The 24,953-nt window shown below is 45.2% G+C and overlaps 1 protein-coding gene across 2 annotated transcripts in view; it reads left to right on the forward strand.

Annotated features, from left to right (window-relative positions):
* Positions 1-4,970: 4,970 nt before the first annotated feature.
* Positions 4,971-24,953, forward strand: part of SENP5 (SUMO specific peptidase 5) — a 79,456-nt gene continuing 59,473 nt past the window's right edge. Inside the window, exon 1 of one of the 2 annotated variants that reach the window (XM_030936832.1) lies at positions 4,971-5,194. The gene's annotated coding sequence lies outside the window, so the exon portion shown is untranslated. The remainder of the gene's footprint in view (positions 5,195-24,953) is intronic. The other variant, XM_010381179.2, reaches the window with a different exon arrangement.

Below are 24,953 nucleotides of genomic sequence, written 5' to 3' on the forward strand. Positions count from 1 at the left end.
TGGACCTTCGCGGTGTTACAGCTCTTAAAGGTGGCGCGGACCAAAGAGTGAGCAGCAGCAAGATTTATTGTGAAGAGCGAAAGAACAAAGCTTCCACGTCGCGGCAGGGACCCGAGCAGGCCGCCGCTGGCCATGGGTGGCCACGTCGCGGCAGGGACCCGAGCAGGTTGCCGCCGCTGGCCATGGGTGGCCAGCTTTTATTCCCTTATCGGCCCTCCCATGTTCCATTTCCGTCCTATCAGAGTGCCTTTTTTTTTTTTTTTTTTTTTGAGACAGAGTCTCACTCAGTCCCCCAGGCTGGAGTGCAGTGGCCGGATCTCAGCTCACTGCAAGCTCCACCTCCCGCGTTTCACACCATTCTCCTGCCTCAGCCTCCAGTAGCTGGGACTGTAGGCGCCCACCACCACGACTGGCTAATTTTTTGTTTTAGTAGAGATGGGGTTTCACCATGTTAGCCAGGATGGTCTCGATCTCCTGACCCTTTGATCCACCCACCTCAGCCTCCCAAAGTGCTGGGATTATAGGGTGAGCCACCCCGCCCAGCCCAGAGTGCCCTTTTTTCAATCCTCCCTGTGATTGGCTATTTTTAGGATCCTGCTGATTGGTGCATTTTACAGAGTGCTGATTGGTGCGTTTTACAGAGTGCTGATTGGTGCATTTTACAATTCTCTTGAAAGACAGAAAAGTTCTTCAAGTCCCCACTCAACCCAGGAAGTCCAGCTGGCTTCACCTCTCACTTCCAAGGTCATTTTTCACAGAACTGGAAAAAATTATTCTAAAGTCTATATGGAATCAAAAAGACCCTGAATAGCCAAAGCAATCCCAAGTGAAAAGAATAAAGCCAGAGGCATCACATTACTGGACTTCAAGCTGTACTACAAGGCTACAGTAACCAAAACAGCATGGTATTGGTTAAAAAAACAACAACAACAACAACACCTATGGTCATATGATCTTTGGCAAGGTTGATAATAACAAGCAAAGGGGAAAGAATACTGTATTCAATAAATTGTGCTAAGACAGTTGGCTAGTTATATGCAAAAGAATAAAACTGGACCCCCACTTTTCACCGTATACTAAAATTAACTCAAAATGAATTAAGAATTTAAATGTAACACTTCAAGCTATAAGAATCCTGGAAGAAATCCTAGGAAACACCATTCTGGATATTGGCTTTGGGAAAGAATTACTAAATGCTCAAAAGCAATTGCAGCAAAACCAAAAATTGATAAATGGGACCTAATTAAAGCAAAGAACTTCTGCACAGCAAAAGAACCTATCAACAGAGTAAACAGACAACTTACAATGGGAGAAAATATTCATAATTTATGCATCCAACAAAGGTCCAATATCAGAATCTATAAGGAACTTAAACAATTGAACAAGCAAGAAACAAATATCCCCATTAAAAATGGGTAAACAGCTGGGTGAGGTGGCTCACACCTGTAATCCCAGCACTTTTGGAGCCCAAAGTGGGCAGATTATGAGGCCAGGAGTTCAAGACCAACCTGTCCAACATGGTGAAACCCCAACTCTACTAAAAATACAAAAATTAGCCAGGCATGGTGGTGTGTGCCTGTAATCCCAGCTACTTGGGAGGCTTAGGCAGGAGAATCGCTTGAACCCAGGAGACGGAGGATGCAGTGAGCCGAGATTGTGCCTGGGCAATCTCCAGCCTGGCAATAGAGCAAGACTCCATCTCAAAAAACAAATACATAAAAATAAAATGGGCAAAACACATAAATAGGAACTTCTGAAAAGAAAACATACAAGTGGCTCACAAACATATTTTAAAAATGCTCATCACTAATCATCAGAGAAAAGCAAATGAAAATCACAATGAGATACCATCTCACACCAGTCAGAATAGCTATTACTAAAAAGTAAAAAAATAACATGCTGGTGAGGCTGCAGAAAAACGGGAACACTTATACTCTGTTGGTGAACATGTAAATTAGTTCAGTTACTGTGGAAAGCAGTTGAAGAGTTTTTTTTTTTTTGAGACAGAGTCTTGCTCTGTCACCCATGCTGGAGTACAGTGACACGATCTCAGCTCACTGCAACTTCCGCCTCCCAGGTTCAGGCAATTCTTCTGCCTCAGCCTCCACAGTAGCTGGTATTACAGGCACCCACCACCACACCCAGCTAATTTTTGTGTTTTCAGTAGAGACAGGGTTTCACCATGTTGGCCAGGCTGGTCTCAAACTCCTTACCTAAGGTGATTTGCTCAACTTGGCCTCCCAAAGTGCTGGGATTACAGGCATGAGCCACTGTGCCCGGCCTGGAGATTTCTTAAATAACTTAAAACAGAACTACCATTTGACCCAGCAATCCCATTACTGGGTATACATCCAAAAGAAAATAAATTATCCTACCAAAAAAAACATGCATTTGTATGTTCATTGCAGCACTATTCACAATACCAATGACATAGAGTCAACCTAGGTGCCCATCAATAGTGGACTGGATAAAGAAAATGTACATACATGCTATGGAATACCACGCAGCCATAAAAAGTATGAAGTCATGTCTTTTGCTGCAATATGAATGTAGCTGGAAGCTGTTATCCTAAGTGAAATAACGCAGGAATGAAAATCCAGTGAGTTGCTCTCATTTATAAGTAATGCTCTCACTTATAAGTAGAAGCTAAGTAATGAGTATTCGTGAATATAAGGATGGCAACAATAGGCCAGGTGCAGTGGCTCATGCCTGTAATCCCAGCACTTTAGAAGGCCAAGGCAGGTGGATCACGAGATCAGGAGTTCAAGACCAGCCTGGTCAACATGGTGACACTCCGTCTCTTCTAAAAATACAAAAATTAGCTGGGTGTGGTGGCGGGCACCTGTAATTCTAGCTACTTGGGAGGCTGAGGGAGGAGAATTGCTTGAACCTGGGAGGCGGAGGTTGCAGTGAGCTAAGATCATGCCATTGCACTCCAGCTTGAGCAAAAAGAGTGAAACTGTGTCTCAATAAAAATAATAATCGGCCGGGTGCGGTGGCTCAAGCCTGTAATCCCAGCACTTTGGGAGGCCGAGACGGGCGGATCACGAGGTCAGGAGATCGAGACCATCCTGGCTAACACGGTGAAACCCCGTCTCTTCTAAAAAATACAAAAAAACTAGCCGAGCGTGGTGGCGGCGCCTGTAGTCCCAGCTATATGGGAGGCTGAGGCAGGAGAATGGCGTGAACCCGGGAGGCGGAGCTTGCAGTGAGCTGAGATCCGGCCACGCACTCCAGCCTGGGCGACAGAGCGAGACTCCGTCTCAAAAAAAAAAAAAAAAAAAAAAAAATAATAATAATCATCATCATCATCTTACATATGTAATTGGTGTCTCAGAGAACAGGCATAGAGAATGCAGCAAAAACCATATCTGAAGAGGTAATGATTGAGAATTCCCCAAAACGGATGAAAGACATCAACCCACAAATCAGAGAAACTCAATGATATCCAAGACAGATAAATACAAAGAAAACAAAGATAGGGCACAAAATAAATGACTAAAAATCACTGACAGGCCAGGTGCGGGAGCTCACGCCGGTATTCCCAACACTTTGGGAAGCCAAGGCGGTGGATCATGAGGTTAGGACATGGAGACCATCCTGGCTAACATGGTGAAACCCCGTCTCTACTAAAAAAAAAAACCCAAAAAAAGTTAGTCGGGCGAGGTGGTGGCGCCTGTAGTCCCAGCTGCTCGGGAGGCTGAGGCAGGAGAATGGCGTAAACCCGGGAGGCGGAGCTTGCAGTGAGCTGAGATCCGGCCACTGCCCTCCAGCCTGGGCGACAGAGCGAGATTCCGTCTCAAAAAAAAAAAAAAAGAGAAAGAAAGACCACTGACAAAGAGAAACTATTAACAAAAGAGAGGGCCTGGCGTGGTGGTTCATGCCTCTAATTCGAGCACTGTGGGAGGCCCAGGTGGGAGGATCACTTGAGCTCAGGGGTTGAAGACCAGCCTGGGCAACATAGGAAGAAGACATCGCTACAAAAATAATGATAGTAATAATAATAGTAATAAAAAAATTAGCCGGGAGTAGTGCAGGAGCCTGTGGGCCCAACTATTCTGGATCATGAAGTGGGAGGATCGCTTGAGGCCGGGGGGCAGAGGTTACAGCGAGCCCAGGTTGTGCCACTGCACTCCAGCTTGGGCGAGAGAGCAAGACCCTGTTTAAAAAAAAAAAAAGAAAAGAAAAGAAAAGAAAAATCAACAGTAAATTGCAGCCATTGTTCAGAAATAAGACTAAACAAAGCTTTCGTTTGGAGAGGAGTACTTTATCTGGAGAGGAGTACTTTATCTGGAGAGGAGTACTTTATCGTTAACATTGTTTAGAATTTTCTGACATGGTGATAATTAAAAGCAAACTATCCTGCAGTTGGCTTCGTTATTGTTTTTATCGTCTCCACCATCAATGCATATCCTTATGGTCTACACAGGCTCTCAGCAACACAGCCTTGGTATTCCATTGCAGTCACCTCCACTTTATTCTTCCAAATCGAGTATGTTCAAAACCGAACTCATCTTCCGCCATAAATCTGCTATCATTATGTTTTTACCGTCAGGACACTGGCTTGTAATTTTGGAAAGCATTCACAGTTGGGGCGGGTAGGACACAGATAAAGAGGCCAATCCCAACACCGGGGTAAGATCAATGGGAAAACCAGAGAGGGGACGCCTGGGCCAGGCCTCACGACGTCCAGAGCTGGGATGGGTCTTCTGCTTTCGGCGCAGGGGTGACGGGATCAGAGGAGGGTCGGGTGTACACTAGCTGCGGTCTGATTCAGCCCTTTTAGGTTAAAAGCTGGAGAATGGGCTGAAGTCTCAAACGCGCTTCGCAGCTCCTGAACGCAGCTCCCAACCCAGCGCGTTCTGAGGGAGGCTGGAGCTAAGGACGCGGTGACGGTCGAGGGCGGGGCGGCTCCGGGCCGGGAGGCGGGGCGGGAGCGCCGGAAGCGGAGCGGTGCCAGGCCCAGCCCCGCAGGCGGAAGGGCGCGGAGGAGGTGACGTGATAGGACGGCGCCGGCGTCGGCGTCGCGGCAGCCGCTTCAGAGGAAGCTCGGCGGCTGTGGCCGCGGCGAGCAGGCCGGACGCCTCTTCGCTGCCGGGGCTTCCCCTGGAGCTGACGAAGGCGGGACCCGCGGTCCAGGCTGCTGCCGCGTCGGGGCCGGTGGCGGGGCAGCTGCCAGGAACCAGGGTCGCAGGTAAGCTGGGACGTGGGCAGCCAAGTGACGGATTCAGCGGTCGCCTGGCGGGGCTGGCTGGGGCCATTCCCGCGCCGGTGCGCGCCAGCTCAGCGCCCGGTCCGGAGGCCTCGAGCCGCCCTCCCCCGCCCGAGCCGGAGGCCGCGGTCCGTCTCGGCCACAGCCTGCCGTTCCGGGGGAGGCGCGCGAGCTCGTTCCGTGGGGCCGCTGCCCTGCGCTCTCACTCCAGCGGGGCTGTGCGGCGCAGGCACCGGGAAGCTGGCGCCCCCCAGCTCCTCCCGAAGCCGGGAAAGCTCTGGGAGGAGGAGCGACTGTCACAGGCCTCCGGCTCCGGCCGCCTTGGAAGTCCGGGGTTCTTATTTGCTCAGACCACTCTGCCTCCTTCCGGCCTTGGTTCTTTCCCTCGCCCTCCCGGGACCCTTTTCCAGAGAGCCCGGTTGGGCATGAGCGCGGCGGGAGATGTCTTTTCCCTTCGGTCTGCGCTGAGTGTATCATCCCCCGCTCTACGCCCTGTGGCCACTCTGTCGCGGGAGGAGGGATGCGGAGAGGATGTGGGAGTTTTGGACTTAGAGCCAGAATAGCCGAGGTGAAATCCTACCGTGCTGTCTGGTAGTGTTTTTTCATCTCATGCTAGACATTTCGACCTTTTTCACCCCAGGTAAAGTGGGACTTTCTTCTACCAATATAAATTATAATGTTTGGAGAATTAAATGAAGAAAGCAGACTTTATGAAATGTTTTGAGAATCTGGTTAAATTTAAGAATATCCAGGACACTTCATGATAGGTTCCTAATTCTGTTGTTTTGCGTTTTGCCCGGAATAACTAAGCGGAGTGTGGAGAAGGGTGCCCGGAGATGCCAGGCGCTTGTGTGGTCAGAGCCTAACTGCAGTCTCTGTTTTGGGTGGGCAGCATGAGGAAGAAACCAGACTGTCTCCTAGCCAGCCACAAGTCTCACGCTTGTTGATAGCACATTATTGGTATAAGGGATGGCTTATATCAGTTTTGATCTTTACTCAAGGTAGCTTTTTCCCAGTGCATCTTTTCTAGGAGAAAAGCTTGGTTTGTAGGGGAGGGTGGTGGTGAGGGGGGCTTCATATACACCTTGGCTCACAATTTTTTTTTTGGCGGGGGACCGGGTCTCACTGTAACAGGCTGGAGTGCAATGGCGCGATCTTTTCGGCTCACTGCAACCTCCGCCTTCCGGGTTCAAGAGATTCTCGTGCCTCAACCTCCAGAGTAGCTGGGATTACAGGTTCCCGCCATCACGCCCGGCTAAGTTTTGTATTTTTAATAGACACGGGGTTTCACCATATTGGCCAGGCTGGTCTCGAACTCCTGAGCTCAAGTGATCTACCTGCCTCGGCCTCTCAAAAGTGCTGGGATCGGCCAGTCGCGGTGGCTGACGCCTGTAATACCAGCACTTTGGGAGGCCGAGACGAGCGGATCACCTGAGGTTGGGAGTTCGAGATCAGCCTGACCAATATGGTGAAACCCCGTGTCTATTAAAAATACAAAATTAGCCAGGCGTGGTGGCACATGCCTGCAATCCCAGCTACTCGGAAGGCTGAGGCAGGAGAATAGCTTGAACCCGGGAGGAGAGGTTGCGGTGAGCTGAGATCACAGCATTACACTCCAGCTTGGGCAACAAGAACAAAACTCCATCTCCAAAAAAAAAAAAAAAAAAAGGTGCTGGGGTTACAGGCATGAGTCACTGCGCCTGGCCTATATCACTTTGTAAATTAGCCTTTTTTTTGGGTAGGCTATTATGTGAATCCTTCAAAAATCATAGAAAAATTGAAATTTAACAGTATTTTGCTTTTATTCTAGCTTGTCATAAACCCAGTGCTCTATACACGGGCCTGCCTTTCTGCCTCCTCCATCCTGGCATGCATGGCCATTTACTTCGTGTTATTAACCAGCTTCCTATGGAGCTCAGTTTGGGAACAGGGGGTTCTGTGCTTCTCTAGTTGCCAAACATCTGATTGAAGTAGATCACCTTGGCATTTGCGATATTAAGCATGTCTTTGTGAGTTTTTAGTTCCTTTTTCTTTCTTTGGTTAGATTGTGCTCTGTCACTTATTTAAAGAATTTGGTAGACGCTTAGGTGGGGTCAACTAACTGATAAGGTGGTCACAGTGTTTCGCATGTATTTTTCTTATCCATTATAGTGACTTTTTGTTGGGTGTGGGTAGCATTTTCAAAATTAGGGTAAATAGGCCATCAGGCTGAGTTGCGCATTCTCTTTTAGGGAAATACATTCATTCTCAAAGTATTCTTTGGTAGCCTTCTCATTGCTTTAGCAATTCCTACTCTATTATTAGTAGAACCGAAAATGGTCCCTACATTACAGATTCTCCAAATATACTAAATTATGTTTTCTCTAAAATGGTCATGTTTATAGCATGTTGATTTTCTTTTTTCTTTTTTTTGAGACAGAGTTTCACTCTTGTTGTGCAGGCTGGAGGCAACGGCTCGATCTCAGCTCGCTGCAACTTCCGCCTCCTGGGTTCAAGTGATTCTCCTGTCTCAGCCTCCCAAGTAGCTGGGATTAGAGCACCCACCACCACGCCTAGCTAATTTCTGTATTTTTAGTGGAGACGGGGTTTTACCATGTTGGCCAGGCTGGTGTTGAACTCGTGACCTCAAGTGATCTACCTGTCTTGCCTCCCAAAGCACTGGGTTTACAGGTGTGAGCCACCGTACCCGGTCAGCAGCATGTTGATTTTCTACAACCAGATGACAAAGGACATCCTGAAGTCACTGATTTAAAAAGTCATGTTGGCCTGGCGCGGTGGCTCATGCCTGTAATCCCAGCACTTTGGGAGGCCAAGTTGGGTGGATCACGAGTCAGGAGTTTGAGAACAGCCTGGCCAAAACGGTGAAACCCCGTGTCTACTGAAAATACAAAAAAAAATTAGCTGGGCATGGTGGCGGGCACCTATAATCCCAGCTACTCAGGAGACTGAGGCAGGAGAATCGTTCAAACCCATGAGGCGGAGGTTGCAGTGAGCCGAGATTGCACCATTGCACTCCAGCCTGGGCAACAGGGTGAGACTCTTGTCTCAAAACAAAAACAAAAACAAGTCATGTTAACACATAGGTTGTCTAGTACATTCAGAGTCTAGAGAGACCTGGTATGTATCTGAGAAACCAAATAGCTGAATCTCTAAAATTTTATTTTTGTGTCTGAAATACCTTAATTCTGAAGTTTTAATTGATGTTGAATTTCAGATTCTGACAGGAGACAAATAGAGGTATATGTGAAGGGTTAGTATGAACCCAGGGTTACAGTTTCAATCTAAACTGATACTGCGGATTTAACATTGAAACCAAGCAGCTCTAGGGAGTTGTAACAACCTAGCAAAAAGTGAAGGTTAGAAGTCACTGACTGGCTCTTGAGGCAGTCTTCTGACTCTCAGACTACTTGAGTCTAAAATTTTCAAGAATTTTTTAACTTAATTTTTTTTTTTTTTTTTTTTTTGAGACGGAGTCTCGCTCTGTCACCCAGGCTGGAGTGCTGTGGCCGGATCTCAGCTCACTGCAAGCTCCGCCTCCCGGGTTCACGCCATTCTCCTGCCTCAGCCTCCCGGGTAGCTGGGACTACAGGCGCCGCCACCTCGCCCGGCTAGTTTTTTGTAGTTTTTAGTAGAGACGGGGGTTTCACCATGTTAGCCAGGATGGTCTCGATCTCCTGTCCTCGTGATCCGCCCGTCTCGGCCTCCCAAAGTGCTGGGATTACAGGCTTGAGCCACCGCGCCCGGCCAACTTAATTTTTTAAAGATATAATTTACGGCTTGGCGCAGTGGCTGTCACCTGTAATCCCAGCACTTAGGGAGGCCGAGGCCGATGGATCACATGAGGTCAGGAGTTTGAGACCAGCCTGGCCAACATAGTGAGACCCCCGTCTCTACTAAAAATACAAAAATTAGCTGGGTGTAGTGGCACACACTTGTACTCCCAGCTACTCAGGAGGCTGAGGCGGGAGAATCTCTTGAACCTGGGAGGTGGAGCTTGCAGTGAGCCGAGATCAGGTCACTGCACTTCAGCCTGGGCGACACAGTGAGACTCCGTCTCAAAAAAAAAAAAAAAGATACAGTGAAATACATAGACTTTAAGGGTTTTTGTTTTTTAAAGCATATGTACACAAAATGGAAGACAGAAAAACAGCAAAAACATTTTGGAAGTTGGAATGCAGATTGATTTAAGCAATCCGCCCGCCTTGGCCTCCCCAAGTGCTGGGATTACAGGCTTGAGCCACCACACTCGGCCGATATAACTTTTTCATAGTGAAGCTTCAGTTAACCTGTACAGTGGCTGCGCTGTGAACTTTCACCCAAATATTGGGCTCATTAAGGGGCTTAGTTTAGGCTTGGGGCTGTCCTAGGGTCAGTGAGTATCTATCTAACAAGAGTGTGAACCTCACTTCTGTTTCCCTTGTGTGTTGTGTTTTATCTTTGAAGGAATGTTGGTATTTGGTGAATATGAACATACAGCAGCATGGCTGGGAATACAGGGGCAGAAATGTAAAGGAAACCCATGTGAAGTTTGCTTTTAATTCCTGGGCCGTTTTATTTGAGAACCTTCAATGGCAGTGTCTTGTCTTTGCTCCAGGGTCAGATTCCCTAAAGAAGGGACCTCCTACTTGGGAGAATACAAATTGGGCTTCCAGCAGTCTGGTTGCTAAACCGAGGGAAAGGCTGAAGGTCTTAGCATTCATTTTATAAACACTCATTCATGTTCATTTAACTCAGCTATTTTCAGTAAGATGACCTCATTCTCAGCTGGACCAGTTGAAAAGTGTTCCAGTCCAGGAATTCTTTGTTTTTTCATAGGATTGTTTTAAGCTGCTACACGTGATTAGTGGCTACCATATTGGATAGCGGAGCTGCACTATCCAATATGGTAGCCACTAGCCACATGTAGCAGCCTAAATCTAAATAATTAAAATTAAAGGTTTAGTTCCTCACTTGCACTAGACAGATTCCAAGTGCTTAATGGCCACATTTGCCCAGAGGCTACCATACTGGGTAAGAGATTTTATTGGGCTGTGCTGTTGTAGTTTAGAGAAGAAGACTCCAGGTTTCTTCAAAGATGGGTAGGGGATAGTTGGCTGGTTTTGTGGCATGTCGGAGGATATTTAAATCATTTGACCAATCCTTTTATTTTTAGCATCATATTCACATTCACATCCCTCTGTAGAACAATTCCTGACCTGTTTTGAGGTACTGTTCTTTAGATTGCTTTCCTCCCTGCAAGGTTGAGATTTAACTTTTTTTTTTTTTTTTTTTGAGACAGAGTCTCGCTCTGCTGCCCAGGCTGGAGTGTAGTGGCATGAACTTGGCTCACTGCAACCTCCACCTCCCAGGTTCAAGCAGTTCTCCTGCCTCAGCCTCCCAAGTAGCTGAGATTACAGGCGCACACCACCATGCCCTGCTAATTTTTGTATTTTAGTAGAGATGGGGTTTGCCAAGTTGGCCAGGCTGGTCTCAAACATCTGACCTCAGGTGATCCGCCCGCCTCAGCCTCCCAAAGTGTTGGGATTACAGGCGTGAGCCACGGCATCCGACTGATATTTTTATTTATTTATTTATTTATTTATTTTTTCTTAAGACAGAGTTTCGCTCTTGTTGCCCAGGCTGAAGTGCAATGGTGTGATCTTGGCTCACCGCAACCTCCACCTTCTGGGTTCAAGCGATTCTCCTGCCTTAGCCTCCTGAGTAACTAGGATTAAAAGCATGCACCCATCATGCCCGGCTAATTTTTGTATTCTTAGTAGAGATGGGGTTTCTCCATGTTGTTCAGGCTGGTCTTGAACTCCCAAACTCAGGTGATCTGCGTGCCTCGGCCTCCCAAAGTGCTAGGATTACAGGCGTGAGCCACCGCGCCCAGCCCCAACCAAGATTTAACTTCTTTAGATCTTTAAGTCAATCCACATTCCAACTTTCAAAATGTTTTTGCTGTTGTTTGGTTTTCTATTTTGTGTATGTATGCTTTAAAAAACAAAAGCCCTTCAGTTTTCTATATTTCACTGCAAGTGAATTGTATCTTTAAAAAATTAAGTTAAAAAATTCTTAAGATGTTGATCAAAGGATGGAAAAGTCTCAGATTGGAGGAATAACTTTTAGTGATCTATCCCATTGCATGGGAACCACAGTTATTAAGAATGAAGGCCAGACACGGTGGCTTAACGCCTGTAATTGCAGCACTTTGGGAAGCTGAGGTGGGCAGATCACCTGAAGTCAGGGGTTCGAGACCAGCCTGACCAACATGGTGAAACCCCGTCTCTACTGAAAATACAAAATTAGCTGGGCGTGGTGGCGCATTCCTGTAATCACAGCTACTTGGGAGGCTGAGGCAGGAGAATCGCTTAAACCCTGGAGGTGGAGGTAGTAGTGAGCCGAGATCATCCATTGCATTCCAGCCTGGGCAACAAAAGCGAAAATCCGTCTCAAAAACAAAAAAAAAAGAAAAAAAGTGTATATTTCAAAATTGTTAAGAAAAACAGATTTTTAGTGTTCTCATGACAAAACATAAAGTTGGTGAGGTGATGAATATGTTAATTAGCTTTATTGAGTCTTTCTATAGTGTATACACAGCTCAAACCATGACATTGTATTCCATAAATATACACAATTATTTGTCAATTAAAAATACGTAAATTACAACCTGGCCAACATGGTGAAACCCCCTTTCTACTAAAAATACAAAAATTAGTCAGTCATGGTGGCACACGCCTGTAGTCCCAGCTACTTGGGGGTCTGAGGCCGGAGAATCCTTGAACCTGGGAGGCGGAGGTTGCAGTGAGCTGAGATATGCCACTGCACTCCAGCCTGGGTGACATAGTGAGACTCCGTCTCAAAAAAAAAATTAATTTTAATTAGTTATTTAGGGATGGGTCTTGCTATGTTGTCCAGGTTGGTCTCAAACTCTTGGCCTCAAAGGATCCTTCTGCCTCAGCCTCTTGAGTAGCTGGGATTACAGACATGTACCATGGTGCCTGGCTGGTTTTTTCTTTTAAAAAATTAATTTACTGGCTCACATCTGTAATCTTAGGTACTCAGAAGGCTAAGTCAGGAGGATCACTTGAGCCTGGGAGTTTGGGGCTGCAGTGGGCCATGGCTGACAGAATGAGACCTTCTTTTTAAAAAAAAGAAAAGAAAAAAGATTAAGGGAAATTTTTTTATTCTTAATGAAGTTTTAGGAGGGAATGATGGTAAAATGTGTCTGCTTAATCCGCAGTCTTTATCCACAAGTAAAGTACTTCATCAGAATTTAAACACGTATAAGAATCTCCATTAAAAAAATGTTTCAGCTTTACCCAGGCTTTTTGAGCAATTTTTATGTGTCGCCTTCTTTATTCTGCCTTGGTTTTTGTCCTTTCCCTTGTACTAAAATTTCTCCTGCAAATGTCAAGAGAATTCAGTGAACACTTTTAATCCTTATCTAGCTTGACTTCTTAACAACTTTTGACCATTTCCCTCTTATTAGAAACTTGTTCTAGCTTTGCTGATACCACCTTTACCTGATTTTCCACCTTATCTCCCTGGTCATTCCTTTTCACTTTCCTTTGCTTAGACTTCTTTCTTTATCTCCCTCTTAAATCCTGGAGTTCCACCGGGCACACTTGTATTCCCAGCACTTTGGGAGGCAGAGTTGGGCGGATCACCTGAGGTCGGCAGGTCGAGATCAGCCTTCGCAAAATGGAGAAACTCCGTCTCTACTAAAAATACAAAATTATCTGGGTAATCCCAGCTTCCTGGGAGGCTGAGGCAGGAGAATTGCTTGAACCCAGGAGGCGGAAGTTGCAGTGAGCAGAGATCATGCCATTGTGCTCCAGCCTGGGCAACAAGAGTGAAACTCCTTCTCAAAAAAAGAAAAAAAAAATCCTGGAGTTCCTTGGGATATTGCCCTAGGGTACATTCTCTTCTACCTTTTGCAAATTCTTTCTAAGTGATCTTATCATTTTCTATAGCTTTGGTTACTCTTAAGCTGAAAACTGGAATTCACATGATGTCCTCTTTTCAGAATTCTTGAACTGTGTATCCAACGGTATATATCCACTCGGATTTCTAATGGTCATCTCAAATTCAACATGTGAAAGACTAAAGGCATAGTATAACCTTCCCCTAATCTATCTCCATCTGTGTTTCATATCAGTGATACCATTATCTACCTAGTAACTGATACCGGAACTTTTACCCCTACAGATAGGCTTTTGACAAATGACAAGTCCTTTCTGTGTCCTGAAGATTGATTCACTTTGCTACATCCTCCCAGTTTTTCAGTCTAAGAAGCTGTCACACTGTATCTGCATTGATTTACCTGTAACAGACTCCTAATGGGTTTTTTCTGCTGTGACCTTCTCCTAGGCATTCTGCACATTGCAGGTAGAAAGATTTTTTTCGGCCGGGCGCGGTGGCTCACGCCTGTAATCCCAGCACTTTGGGAGGCCGAGACGGGCGGATCACGAGGTCAGGAGATCGAGACCATCCTGGCTAACACGGTGAAACCCCGTCTCTACTAAAAATACAAAAAACTAGCCGGGCGAGGTGGCGGGCGCCTGTAGTCCCAGCTACTCGGGAGGCTGAGGCCGGAGAATGGCGTAAACCCGGGAGGCGGAGCTTGCAGTGAGCTGAGATCCGGCCACTGCACTCCAGCCTGGGTGACAGAGCGAGACTCCGTCTCAAAAAAAAAAAAAAAAAGCAAAGAAAAAGATTTTTTTCAAGAATGTGAATCAGATCTTTGTCTTTCAGTGGCTTCATACCAACCTTATGTTAAGTATCATGCATTTAGCTCTTCTGTTCCTTACCTGCCCCTTTGGTGCCTCTAAGTGTTGCTGAAGTTATTTCCGTTCCTTGGAATACTGAATCCTCTCTCTTGCCTAGTAACTCTTGCTCGCTCATCATTTGTCTCAGCTGAAAAATAATTTCTTCAGAGAAAAAATAATTTCTTCAGAGAGGTGTTTCCTGACCCTTTTGCCAGATATTTCCATTGTACCCTGAATTTGACTTTTTTTTTTTTTTTTTTTTTTGAGACAGAGTCACCCAAGCTAGAGTGCAGTGGTGTGATCATAGCTCAGTGAAACTTTGACCTCCCATGCTCAAGCGATCCTTCCACCTCACCCTCCTGAGTAGATGGGAACACAGGCATGTACCACCACTTTTGACTAAGTTTTTTTTTTTGGAGACAGGATCTCCCTGTGTTGCCCAGGCAGGTGATCTTGAACTCCTGGACTCAAGCGATACTCCACCTCTGCCTCCCAGAGTGCTGGGATTACATGCCTGGCTGATATTGGCAGTATACCATAGTAAGGATTTATTTGAATTATGTTATTTCATATTAAGAAGTTTGTTTATATATAAGTGATTTTTTCCACTGACAAGGTAAAACACAGTACTCTAAGCTAGAGGTTCCTAAATTTTCTCTGTTTACACCCTCCTTAATATGTTTTTTACATGTCCCTAAGCTTAATAGTTTTTTTTTTTTTTTTTTTTTTTTTGAGACAGAGTCTTGCTCTGCCGCCCAGGCTGGAGTGCAGTGGCCGGCTCTCAGCTCACTGCAAGCTCCGCCTCCCGGGTTCACGCCATTCTCCTGTCTCAGCCTCCCGAGTAGCTGGGACTACAGGCGCCCGCCTCGTCGCCCGGCTAGTTTTTCGTATTTTTTAGTAGAGACGGGGTTTCACCGTATTAGCCAGGATGGTCTCGATCTCCTGACCTCGTGATCCGCCCGTCTCGGCCTCCCAAAGTGCTGGGATTACAGGCTTGAGCCACCGCGCCCGGCGCTTAATAGTTTTATTTATTAAGTAGTTAGGTTCAAACAGCTTAAGAAGTATTTATGGGCCGGGTGCGGTGGCTCACGCCTGTAATTCCAGCAGGCAGATCACGAGGTCAGGAGCTCGAGACCTTCCTGGCTAACACGGTAAAACACCGTTTCTACTAAAAATACAAAAAAAAATTAGCCGGACGTGGTGGCAGGTGCCTGTAGTCCAGCTACTCAGGAGGCTGAGGCAGGAGAATGGTGTGAACCCGGGAGGTGGCACTTGCAGTGAGCTGAGATCGTGCCACTGCACTCCAGCCTGGGCAACAGAGTGAGACTCTGTCTCGAAAAAAAAAAAAAAATGAAGGATTTATGTTCTTACAACCTAATCGACATCTAAGAAATCCACAAATTGAAAGACAAAATCAGATAGATGTGGTGGCTCATGTCTGTAATCTCAGCTGTTTTGGTGGGCGGATCACTTGAGTCCAGGAGCTTAAGACCAATCTGGGCAACACAGACCTTATTTCTACAAAAAACAAACAAACAAACACACAGACCTTATTTCTACAAACAAACGAACGAATGAATGAATGAATGAATGAATGAATTGCCAGGCCTGGTGGTGTGCGTCTGCTGTAGTCCCAGCTACTCGGGAGGCTGAGGGAGGATTGCTGGAGCCTGAAAGTTGAGGTGAGCTCTGGTTGCACCACTGCACTCCAGCCTGGGTGACAGAGTGAGACACTCAAAAAAAAATAAGGAAGAGAAAGATAAAATGACATTTTGATTTCATTCTTAAATAACTGCAGTTATTTACTGCATATACTTGTTGGGCACTACAAAACCCAAACCCTGGAATCGTACTGGACATGGCCACCTACATTACCTTTTACCTTTTTAATTACAAAAAAATTTTTTTTTTTTTTTTTTTGGCTGGGCATGGAGGCACATGCCTATAATCCCAGCACTTTGGGAGGTTGAGGTGGGAAGATCATTTGAGACCAGGAGTTCAAGAGCAGTCTGGGCAACATAACAAGAACCCATCTCGCTACCTTATTTTATGTTTTTAATTTTTAATTTTAAATATTTATTTAGAGACGGAGTCTCACTGTGTGACCCAGGCTGGAGTACAGTGGTATGATCTTGGCTCATTGCAACATCCACCTCCCTGGTTGAAACGATTCTCCTGCCTCAGGCTCCCGAGAAGCTGGCCATTATTGATGCCCATCACCACACCTGGCTAATTTTTGTATTTTTAGTAAGAGGGTTTCACCATGTTGACCAGGCTGGTCTCGAACTCCTGACCTCAGGTGATCTGCCCTGCTCGACTTTCAAAAGTGCTGTGCTTACAGGTGTGTGCCGCCATGCCCAGCCACCATCTCGCTATTTTAAAAAAATAAGTAACATTTGTTTACATCTTTGTTTTCCCCATTCATTTTTTGCTCTAAATTGGTATTTGCACAGTATTTTTTTAAAATCACAGCAACCAACAGATACTCAACTTTGCAAAGATTATGATATCATCAAAAGGAATATAGTGTGATCTATTTTGAAACTGAACTATCTTGAACTAGTAGTTTACAGGGTGTTTGACGAGTATAGAATATCACTTTTTCCCTGTAATTTAGAATTTCCTGTGGTGCTCGTGTGAGTTCTCTGCAGAATCTCAGGTTACCTTGGGCACAGTTTAGGAACTGTAATCCTAAACTGTTGATAGTTTGGTGTGTATGCTTTTAGACATTTTTCTTCAAAGATTCAAGCATATGCATATATTTTTCCTTTTAACAAAAATGGGCTGGTACATATTGGTCAGCAACTTGATTTTTTTCATTCAACAGTGTATCATGGTAAAGGTGGTGGGTTGAACATACACATTTAATTTTATGCCAGCCTGAAAATTTCATTAAAACAATAGAGGACTTAAAAACTCTCTAGATAACAAAGAACAGGAACAATAAGAAGGACAATATTGTGAAAGCTGGAAAGCAGACAAGACTAATGGCAACTAATTCGCCAGCTTGAGAAAGCTGTATCCCAAACCAACAGTGGAGAGAGCCTTCAAATAGTCATGTTATGTTACCAAACCCTTTAAAAGTCTCAAGATTAGCTGTGTCATGTACTGTGGAGGTGAAGGTGGGACAAAAAATATGAGGAGTTGTTTGAAAGTCTGTTTCTTTTTTTTTTTTTTTTTTTGAGACGGAGTCTCGCTCTGTCGCCCAGGCTGGAGTGCAGTGGCCGGATCTCAGCTCACTGCAAGCTCCGCCTCCCGGGTTCATGCCATTCTCCTGCCTCAGCCTCCCGAGTAGCTGGGACTACAGGCGCCCGCCACCTTGCCCGGCTAGTTTTTTGTATTTTTTAGTAGAGACGGGGTTTCACCGTGTTAGCCAGGATGGTCTCGATCTCCTGACCTCGTGATCCGCCCGTCTCGGCCTCCCAAAGTGCTGGGATTACAGGCTTGAGCCACCGCGCCCGGCCTGAAAGTCTGTTTCAGAAAAATATTTCCACACCTGACCTCCCTCTCTTCTCCGCATAGACATAAACAGGGTAACTAGAGACTATCTGGAGTAGAAAATGATTGTTATCTGGACTGAGGGATACCATGCATAGTTAAGGATAAGGTACTATGCCTTATAGTGGAAATCTGTATACTGAAGGCAGAAACCTTTAGCCTTTTTTCCTGACTTAGTTCTCAGAATCTTGCCCCTTTCTGCTGTTTCCCATTCACCAAAAGCAGCCTTTTTCAAGTCCTTGAGGTATTGCTTTGGTATAAACAACATGTCTTTAAATTACCTTTTACATTTTTTTAAATTTATTTTTGAGATGGAGTCTTCCTGTCACCCAGGCCAGAGTACAGTGGCATGATCTCCAGTCACTGCAACCTCCGTCTCCCAGGTTCAAGTGATTCTCCTGCCTCAGCCTCCCGAGTAGCTGAGATTACAGGCACCTGCCACCATGTCTGGCTAATTTTTGTATTTGTAGTAGAGACAAGGTTTCACCGTGTAGGCCAGGCTGGTCTCGAACTCCTGACCTCAAATAATCTGCCCACCTCAGCCTCCCAAAATGCTGGGAGTACAGGCATGAGCCACCGTGCCCGGCCTAAATTTTATAATGTAACTTTTGGTTACTTAGTTTATGCTTTATCTGTTGACTTGAAGATGAAGATTTTCTTTTTCACCTCTGTTCCCCACGTCTGTGTACCTGCATACTTCTTATCTTCCCTCCAAGATACCACTGTATCTTCCCACTGTAGGGATACCATAATTTTTTCTAGAACTAATTTTCTTGAATGGGGGCAGTGTTACCATTCCAGGTGAGATAATTCTTCATTGCTGTGTTTATTGCGTATATTTAGCGTCCTTGGACCCCAGCAGTAAATGTCAATACCAACCTGAATGTATTACAGCAACCAAGAATTTCCTACATGTTTTCAAATGTTGGGATGGAGTGGTATGGAGTATCTGGTTGAGAATCGTTGGGTTAGAGCTGTGTTTAGCTTGTTACTGTTATGTAAATGGTAGTCATAGTTAAACCGTGTAGTACACCAAGGTTTACAACCACTGTTTTCCCTTTCTTGTACATATTTCTGCTGTCCCTGAAGTTAATTGTCTTTATCTTTTGTTTAGTGTTCTCTGTACCTACTGCTAACTGCAGACTCTCTTCTGGTTGTCTATATCTCCTTTATTTGCACTCGTACATTTTAGAAATTCTATCGGTATCGCATTCTTGGAGCCTTTTGACTGACATTTGACCGCTCCCTTATGGATTGGTGGCCCTCCAGACTTGAGGCACATTGTCATTCTGCATCTATTTTTACTGTTATCTTTAGTATTCTCTTTGCCTGACCCTTGTTTTGGATCTCATTTCCTGCATCCTGTGTCTTGACTTACTCCCTTATTTGCCAGAGTACCTCCTCCTGTGACTCTCTAATAAGGGTGCATGGGAGGTAAATATTTTGATAACTGACATCTCTGTAAACCTTTTTTGTTAGTTGTTATGTTAGTTTCAGTCTGTCATTTCGTGGTACTTTCTGGGAGATTGCTCAAAATTTTAAATGTTTCAGTGTTTCACTTTTAACTTCGAAATCACTTCAAATTTACCAAAAAAATTGCAAAATATTACAGTTTTTCTATATGTTTCACCTAGCTTTGTTCCGATGTTTTGTTTCAGTTTTTTTTTTTTTTTTTTTTTTTTTGAGGTGGAGTCTCGCTCTGTCCCCCGGACTGGAGTACAGTGGCCAGATCTCAGCTCACTGCAAGCTCCGCCTCCCGGGTTCACGCCATTCTCCTGCCTCAGCCTCCCGAGTAGCTGGGACTACAGGCGCCTGCCACCTCGCCCGGCTAGTTTTTGTATTTTTAGTAGAGACGGGGTTTCACCGTGTTAGCCAGGATGGTCTCGATCTCCTGACCTCGTGATCTGCCCGTCTCGGCCTCCCAAAGTGCTGGGATTACAGGCTTGAGCCACCGCGCCCGGCCTTGTTTCAGTTTTTTGTTTGTTTGTTTGTTTGAAGATATGGCCTTGCTCTGTTGCCCAGGCTGGAGTGCAGTGGCGTGATCTCGGCTCACTGCAACTTTTGCCTCCTGGGTTCAAGTGATTCTCCTGCCTCAGCCTCCTGAGTAGCTGGGATTACAGGTTCATGTCACCATGCCCGGCTAATTTTTGTGTTTTTGGTAGAGATGGGGTTTCTCTATGTTGGCCAGGCTGGTCTCGAACTCCTGACCTTAGTTGATCCACCCACCCCTGCTTCCCAAAGTGCTGGGATCACAGGCATGAGCCACTGCGCCCGGCCTTGCTTCAGTTTTTAAGGAGACAGAGTCTTGCTATGTTGCCCAGGCTGATCTTGAACTCTTGGGTTCAAATAATCCTGCTGCCTCCATTTCCCAAGTAGGTGGGTCTATACGTGTTCACCACTGTACCTGGCCTCTCCAGTGTTACAGAACTACAGCACATTGTCAAGGCCAGGCAGTTAACATTGAGAGAATACTGCTAACTGATCTACACACCTGATTCCAATTTTGTCAATTGTCACATTCCTTTTTCTGAACTGAGACTCAAGCCAGGATTACACCTTTCTTAATTGTCTCCTTAATCTCAGTGTTTCGTTCTAGGACAGTTCAGTCTGTCCTTGTCTTTCAGGACTTTGATTGACGTGATTGAACAGTATTAGCCAGTTATTCTTTTTTTTTTTTTTGGAGGCGGAGTTTTGCTCTTGTCCCCCAGGCTGGAGTTCAATGGGGCGATCTCGGCTCACTGCAACCTCCGCCTCCCGGGTTCAAGCAATTCTTCTGCCTCAGCCTCCCAAGTAGCTGGATTACAGGCACGCGCCACCATGCCTGGCTAATTTTTGTATTTTTAGTAGAGACAGGGTTTCACCATGTTGGCCAGACTGGTCTCGAACTCCCAACCTCAAGTGATCTGCCCGCCTCGGCCTCCCAAAGTGTTGGGATTACAGTCATGAGCCACCGCACCTAGCCCTTTTCCCTTTTTTTTTGAGACAGGCCATCACTCTGTTGCCCAGGCTAGAGTGCTGTGGCACAATCTCAGCTCACTGCAACCACAAACTCCTGGGTTCAGGTGATCCTCCCACCTCAGCCTCCTGAATAGCTGGGACCACAAGCACATGCCACCACACCTGGCTAATTTTTATATTTTTTGTAGAGATGGGGTTTCATCATGTTGCCCAGAGTGGTCTCAAACTCCTGGGCTCAAGCAATCCACCCACCTCAGCCTCCCAAAGTGCAGGATTACAGGCTGAGCTACAGTTCCCTGCCAGTTGTTTTTAATATTTTTTCTATTATAAACAGTGTTGCAATGAATAGCCTTGTACATGTATATATTTGTATTATTGTAGGCATGTCTTCAGGGTAAATTCCTTAAAGTGGAGTTGCTGGATTAAAAGGTAAATGCTTTTGTAGTTATTAAATGTTACCAGGTTACCCTCCAGAAAGATTGGATCAATTTGTAGTCAACAAATTGTGGAAAGGCCCCTCTTCCCCACCAAGAGAATGTGTTGTAATTTTTGCCAATTGCCTTATAAATGAAGTTGGACATCTTTCTTAAGCTTAAGGAACATTTAAAAAGCTTTATTTGTAAATTGTCTGCCTTATGTATTTTTCCTATTTTCCATTAGGCTTTTTTTTCAGTTATCCCTTAATTTAAGAGTTCTGTCTATGTTAGGAATATTAGGCCTTTATGATACATGTTGCAAATATTTTTTTCTAGTTTACCGGTTGTCTTTTCATTTTGTTCATTTATTATTTTTTTTTAACTTCCAAGCTTTCTGTTGAGTTTTTAATTTCTGCTATTATTTTTAATTTTCAAGACCCCTTTCTTGTTTTTGGCCATTCCTTTTGAAAAAGAATAATACCCTGTTCTTTTTTTTTTCAATGGCTATAATGTTTGCTTTTGCTTCTTTGAAGATAGTATTCGGTGTGTTTTTTTTTGAGACAGAGTCTTGCTCTGTCACCCAGGCTGCAGGCTGGAGTACAGTGGCTCAATCTCAGTTCACTGCAGCCTTCACCTCCCAGGTTCAAGCAATTCTTGTGTCTCAGCCTCCCGAGTTGCTGGGATTACAAGCACGTGCCACCACACCTGGCTAATTTTTTTTGTAGGTTTAGTAGGGTCGGGGTTTCACCCTGTTGGCCAGGTTGGTCTTAAACTCCTGACCTCAAGCGATCCGCCTGTCTTGGCCTCCCAAAGTGCTGGGATTATAGGTGTGAGCCACCACACTCGGCCCCCCCTTTTTTTAGTTGTGGTAAAATATACGTAACATAAAATTTACTGTTTTAACCATTTTTAGGTGTACAGTTCATTGGCATTAAAGTACATTTGCATTGCTATGCAACCATCACCACCATCCATCTCCAGAACCTTTTTATCTTCCCAAACTGAGATTCTGTGCCCATTAAGCAATAGCTCCCTTTTCTCCCCTCCCTGTTAGTTTATAAAAGTTAACTAATCTATATATAGGTTTTACTTTTATCTGTTTGTTTTGGGCTGTTTTTATCCCTAGAAGTCTGGTGATTCTTGGTCATCCTTTATTTTGTTATTTTTTATTTTTTTGAGATGGAGTCTCGCTCTGTCGCTCAGGCTAGAGTGCAGTGGTACAATCTCAGCTCACCACAACCTCTGCCTCCCAGGTTCAAGCGATTCCTGTGCCTCAGCCTCCCAAGTAGCTGGGATTATAGGCATGTACCACCATGCCCAGCTAATTTTTGTATTTTTAATAGAGATGGGGTTTTGCCATGTTGGCCAGGCTGGTCTCGAACTCCTGACCTCAAGTAATCTGCCTACCTTGGCCTCCCAAAGTGTTGGGGTTACAGGCGGGAGCCACCTCGCCCAGCCCATCTAATTGTTTTTAAGAATGACCACTAAGAAACTGCTTGAGAACTCTTAACACATGGTGGGACATGTCAACTTTGGGGTACACTGTGGGCTATGCTGAGCCATTTTGTGGGGGTAATGTCTTTATCTTTATGGATTTGTGTGTGTGTTTGTGGACTAGTTACAGTCTCCAGCAAAGAATCTTCAGTCTGCTTGTATGGATAAGACAGACTGCTAGCTTTCTGGGAGATGAGTGGCAAAGTGTGTTTGGAGTCTCATATGCAGTATATAATTCCATCTTCAAACTATTCCTGGAGTCCCTCTGTCTGCAGACTTTCCATTTTACTCTTTCTTTCTTTTTTTTTTTTTTTTTTTTGAGACAGTCTTGCTCTGTTGCCCCGGCTGGAGTGCAGTGGTACAATCTCGGCTCACTGCAACCTCTGCCTCCTGGGTTCAGGCCATTCTCCTGCTTCAGCCTCCAGAGCAGCTTGGACTACGGGCACTCGCCACCACGCCCGGCTAATTTTTTTTTTTTTTTGTATTTTTAGTAGAGACGGAGTTTCACCGTGTTATGCAGGATGGTCTCGATCTCCTGACCTCATGATCCGCCCACCTCGGCCTCCCAAAGTGCTGGGATTACAGGCGTGAGCCACCGTGCCCGGCCTTCCATTTTACTCTTTCTAAAGGATAAACTTCTAGTCTTGGGTAGGGGAGGGTCACTTGACTGCCATGTGGAGTTAAGTAGGGATCTGAAGTCTAATTGCTTCTTAAACTTGAGGCCACCCTGTAGAGTAATTGTTCAGACTTGTTTTGTTGAGACAGCCCCAGATATCACCATCTGCAGGTTTTTTCTCCCTGAATGATCTGTTTTCCCCCAGGGACTGGTCGCCTTCTTGTGGGTATAGAGCTTCTTGCCAGTCTTATGGAAGCTGAGTAGGGAAGGGCCTGGAGGGGAATTCACGGTGTAAATTCATTTATCCTCCTGGCTCTGTGCTCAGCTGTACATGACATACCGGACTATCCTGGGTCATCCTCCACAAAAAGTGAAACTTTCATTGTCTGCCAGAGTATGAGATGGTATCTCGGAGTTTCACTGCTTCTCATTCAGACTTGGAGCCAGCCCTTTTCAGCACCACCCGTACTCCTGACTTCCATAGGTATATGTTGCCTCCGCTTCTGAGCCTTTCTGCTTTCTGAGGTCCTGTAGCTTCTTTTTTTTTTCAGACAGTTTCACTCTTGTCTCCCAGACTCGAGTGCAGTGGCGCAATCTTAGCTCACTGCAACCTCCACCTCCCAGGTTCAAGCAATTCTCCTACCTCAGCCTCCCAAGTAGCTGAGATTACAGGCCCCCATCATCATGCCTGGCTAATTATTTTTGTATTTTTAGTAGAGACAGGGTTTCACCATGTTGGCCAGGCTGGTCTCAAACTCCTGACCTCAGGTGATCCATCTGCCTCGGCCTCCCAAAGTGCTGGGATTACAGGCATGGGCCACCACGCCTGGCCCTGTGTTCTCATTTGTGAAATGAAGGACAGGGAAGGGAGAGGAGACCAAATGCCACTTAAGACTGATTCCATATTGACTTAATTATAATTTGCTCATAGCAGAATAATTTGTTTCGTACAGCAAATTTTTAAAAGAAAGAGCAGGTACTTTTGCTCTGTATAGTCATGTGCCAGTAGATATTTAGTAAATACATGTGATGTCAGCATCTCAAGAGGGAGGCCAAGCTCCTTTGTTACCAGTCAAAGACTCTCTGGGTAGCCATGCAAGGACAGGACTTTATCAAATGCTCTCACCCAGTGATGATTCTGGATCTCAAGTGAGTATAAGAAAAAAGAACCAACACAAGCATACACACATATACTGCAGAAACACACTAGAGACAGTAGATGGAAGTGAATGACAGTTAAAACCAAATGATAACTTCCCCTCAGGATTTAATAAGATCTAGTATTAGTGAAGGCTCTTTAGTCTAGAAAGAAAGGCACCAGCCACTGCAGGTAGAGTAGAAGAAACACTAGACTGAATCAGAAGCCAATATTCTAATTTCAACTTGCTAACAGTTTACTCAGAAGTGCTGTATTATCTTTCTGTGTATAAGTTTTCTCTGGGGAAAAAAAAATGGAGGACTGAACACATGTTTACCTCAGTTCCCTCTCCAAATCACACTGAGGTTACAGAAATCACATTTAAAAAAATTTTTTTTTGATACTGAGTTTCCCTCTTGTCGCCCAGGCTGGAGTGCAGTGGCACGATCTCAGCTCAGTGCAACCTCCGCCTCCCGGGTTCAAGCAGTTCTCCTGCCTCAGCCTACCCAGTAACTGGGATTATAGGAGTGAGGATTACAGGGCTCAAGCAATCCTCCCACCTCGGCTTCCCAGAGTGCTGGGATTGCAGGTGTGAACCACTGTGCCTGGTCTAAAATGATTCTTAAGTTTATTTTTCTTAGAGGCAGGTGTACAGCAAATGGCTTCTTGTTAAAGTACTCATGTCCTCCCTCCTCTCAGTTTTCATTGTGATGAAAACCTTGGTCAGGTAAGATTTCATTGTGTCTCATAGTCTAAATTGAAGTATATGTACTCTTTTTTTTTTTTTTTTCGATTTTCTACCTTAATTACTGTGAATATGTCTTCATGACCTTATGTTTAGATAGAAACATAACTTCCTTTTCTTCTTTAC

The sequence above is a fragment of the Rhinopithecus roxellana genome, chromosome 1 (genome assembly GCF_007565055.1).
Source record: "Rhinopithecus roxellana isolate Shanxi Qingling chromosome 1, ASM756505v1, whole genome shotgun sequence".
Taxonomy (NCBI): Eukaryota; Metazoa; Chordata; class Mammalia; order Primates; family Cercopithecidae; genus Rhinopithecus; species Rhinopithecus roxellana.